Raw genomic sequence first — 3,520 nt, 5'->3', positions numbered from 1 at the left:
AGGCTATAAGTTGAAGTTGAATTGTATATATATTGCATTTATTGATAATAAATAAACTATTAGGAGGTAAGAAAAAGAAATCTGAAATGATAGATGTTAACTGTGCTATGGTGCAGGAACAGAGAACTTCAGTACCGGAATTCCTAATGTTGCTCTGAAGGTGGCTCTCAGGAAACGGCCGGACCTTTTCGTCGATCTTTTCAATTCCTATATTCGTGAAGGGAATCCCGAAAACTTGTTTTTTTTTTCTGTTTTTTTTCGATAACTTGGTAGAGACAGCGCGTCGTACTTATTCCAAAGAGTAAGGGACGACTGGAAGACCCGTCTACCTATCGACCAATTTGTTTATTTGATATTAAAAGTAAGGCATTTGAGAAGATCCTTTCCGTCATGCTACAAGAGCTCACAGAGGGTTTATATGGCCCCTCAAGGGGTCAATATGGATTTCGAAAATGTAGATGCTATAGGATTAATAGTTAGATGGCACGTACAGCAACTGCAGGAGCAAGGTGGAATAGAGGTACTAAGTTTTCATAAGTGGCTATGCAGCAACTATCGCTCTAGATGTCAAGAATGCTTTTAACACTGTAACATAGACCTGTACACTAGACTATTTCACAGACTATTTTAGAGATAGAGTTCCTCTTTATCTTTCAGATAATGGCCAAAACAGATATAAAGGGACTGGTGGTGCTCCGTGCTATGGCCTCTTCTGTGAAATGTCATGTACGATGCAATTTTCCAGTTGACAATGCCAAGGGAGCCACAGTTGTAGGATTCACAGATGATGAAGGAGTGGTAGTGATGGCGAGAAGAAGAGGTAACCCTCATTTCCAACCAGGCTGTTGGTACGGTTCGAGGCTAACTGTCTTAGGTTGGCCTACAGCTTGCTGGTCACAAAACTGTTCAAAAGGTTCAAATCACTAGCAGGAAGCAAACGGAGTTTATTACTGTCACGGTAGGTAGGCACTAAATTCGTTCTCAATCTTGCCTAAAATACCTAGGAGGAGTCATGATTGATGCACGTCTCCGGTTTAATGTCCACAACGAGTATTTCGGCGACAAATCTGCCGACGTAGCATCCTTTTTGTCACGCCTTATGCCAAACGATGGAGGTCCAAGAGAAGGTAGCTGAAGGCTTCTTGCTACTGTTATCCCTTCCATTATGTTATATGCAGCTCCAATTTAGAAAGAAGCAGCAATGATTACCACACTATACAAGATGGCTTTAGTTTATCGCAGAGTTTCCTTAAGGACAGTTAGTGTTTTTCGAACTATTTTCTATGAAGCGGTTTGAATGATAGCCCGATTGCTGCCTGTGAAACTCCTGAAAAAAGAAGCAGGTACTATGGACGACGCTCTCACGTTTCCAGAGAATACGAGCGGAAAACAATAATCGATCAGTGGCAATAGCGTTGGAAGGCTGCAGATTCCAGGAGGTGAACTGACAGGCTAATGCCCGATGTTGGTTTGTGGTATGGTCGGCGACATGGGGAGGGAGATTTTAATGTCCTGCTTGCCAGACTATCGAAATGACAGTGAAGCACGTATTTATTGTTTGTATTTGCTTTGCTTAGAATAGAAGTGAATTGCTATGCCCAATTTGTCAGGTTCCTGAGACCGCCGAGCACGTCTTACTTGCCTGTACCACCTATGAAGCACTGAGAGCCAAGATGATGAGGGAAATAGGACTCTATGTTCTGACTGAGAGCGATCTTCCTGAGCTGATGAAGAAAGAAAACTACCCGCACTACAAGACCTTCGTGTATGGGTGGGAGAAGGCTGTGGGCCCTGCTCACTTCTCCCTGGGTAGGAGAGAATAAGCTACACCAGCAAGGCCTCAGGAGGAGAGCAAGATTTATTTTGTATCAATAGCAAGCTGTGTGCACAGCTATGTTAATGTTTGACATATGCAGCAATGAGTTGTACCAACTGCTGTGAACACCCGTATTGCCTAATAGGCAGGGTAGGGTGATAAATAAATAAATAATAAAATAATAATAGAAGTGAATTGGAGAGTGAAGAGGATGAGTTACACCAGAAAATGTAATGACCCATAAGCTTCGTTCACACCAGCATTGGACGCAGTAAAGAGATTCACCACAGACGTTCTTAAGAGAGAGGCCTAGAATACGAGACTAGCATAGAAACGTGAAAACTATGCGAAGAAAATGAGGCGGCACTCAGCCATTTCCCTCCATAAGTAATTAAAAGTAATTATGGGAAAAACTCCACACAGGGATAGGTACGGGCCTATCCGTGTCTTTTGAAGATTTCCACCGACTCTCGTAAAAAAGCAAAACAAAACAAAAAAAAAACACATACACATATAATTTTATTGAACCGTAGATTTTAGCAAATGAAATATATAATACATCACAAAAATCTTGAATAAGGACTGTATAAACGCCACTCTTGTTAAATATACTGATTTTCTTAAATTAGACATGAAATGTTGGGATCTCAACAGTAAGATAGGTCTTACTGTTCAGATCCCAACATTATTATCAAGTATTGCGTAATGCGTGTGTAATTGACTTTTTTCAAATAAAACAATATTTAATTTCCTGTAAGATGTCGCTTACCTCCTCAAAATGAATAAACAGAAAATATTACATTGGGCATAACCAGGGTGAGCTGGAGGCAAGAGATGATAAAGAAAAGCCTTGGAAAAATTGTGGCGTGGACCGCTGCAGGTTGTAAATGGGGCTGTTAAGAAAGAGAAAATTAAAAAGTCAAGGAAAGGTTAGGATTAATGGCACCAGGGATCAGGTGAAAAACTGCTGTCTCCTTTTCTAGCCCTTCCCGCCACCTCCCCGAGGCTAATCGGCCTGCTAATCTTATACTGATATGCTACTGTCTTATCGAACATCATGTTTCGATGGTAAATTGTTTACCACAAATACATTTTAAATCGATTTTTTCTTCTTTTGGTAATGTATCCATTTCTAGTCTTTTTAAACTTCTCATGCCCTAGGCCATTTATATCCAGTGATAAATTAAATACCTGAGTGAATGCTTATTGTTAATAATTGCAAACCGATAAGGCTCCTATCATCCTGATTATATATAATCTGGCCTTTTTTTTTTTTAAGAAGTTCAACGACTAGAATAATTATTTTCTAATGTCAAAATTGTATTTCGAGAACTACAATTTTGTACCTGAAGAATGAACTCAAATAATTTAATTTTTGAAATAGAAACAATGTGGGTCGTGGGGATCAGTTCTGCATTTCGTAGCTTACTGAATTTTTCTCTAATGTTAACAGTTATCACGAGAATACTTTTACCGTTTTTTTAATTAAATTTAAGTTTACCGTTTCTTAAATTTAGTTTAAGTTCAAAACTATTTGTTCTTTTTTGACCGCAACCCTGGCAATCTTCTTATATTTTAGTTATATGGTCAACTATAACCTTAGTATCGTCGAGTGAAAACAATGAAAAGGGCACATGAACTGACTCTCACGGGTTCCAGAAACAGAATGCTCTTTATTGAATCCAGTACTTCTATATATATATA

This window comes from Halyomorpha halys, unplaced genomic scaffold, assembly GCF_000696795.3.
Source record: "Halyomorpha halys isolate HHAL.00 unplaced genomic scaffold, Hhal_1.1 Scaffold1118.1, whole genome shotgun sequence".
Classification (NCBI taxonomy): Eukaryota; Metazoa; Arthropoda; class Insecta; order Hemiptera; family Pentatomidae; genus Halyomorpha; species Halyomorpha halys.
The sequence above is the reverse complement of the archived record's forward strand: the minus strand, read 5'-3'. Positions refer to the sequence as shown.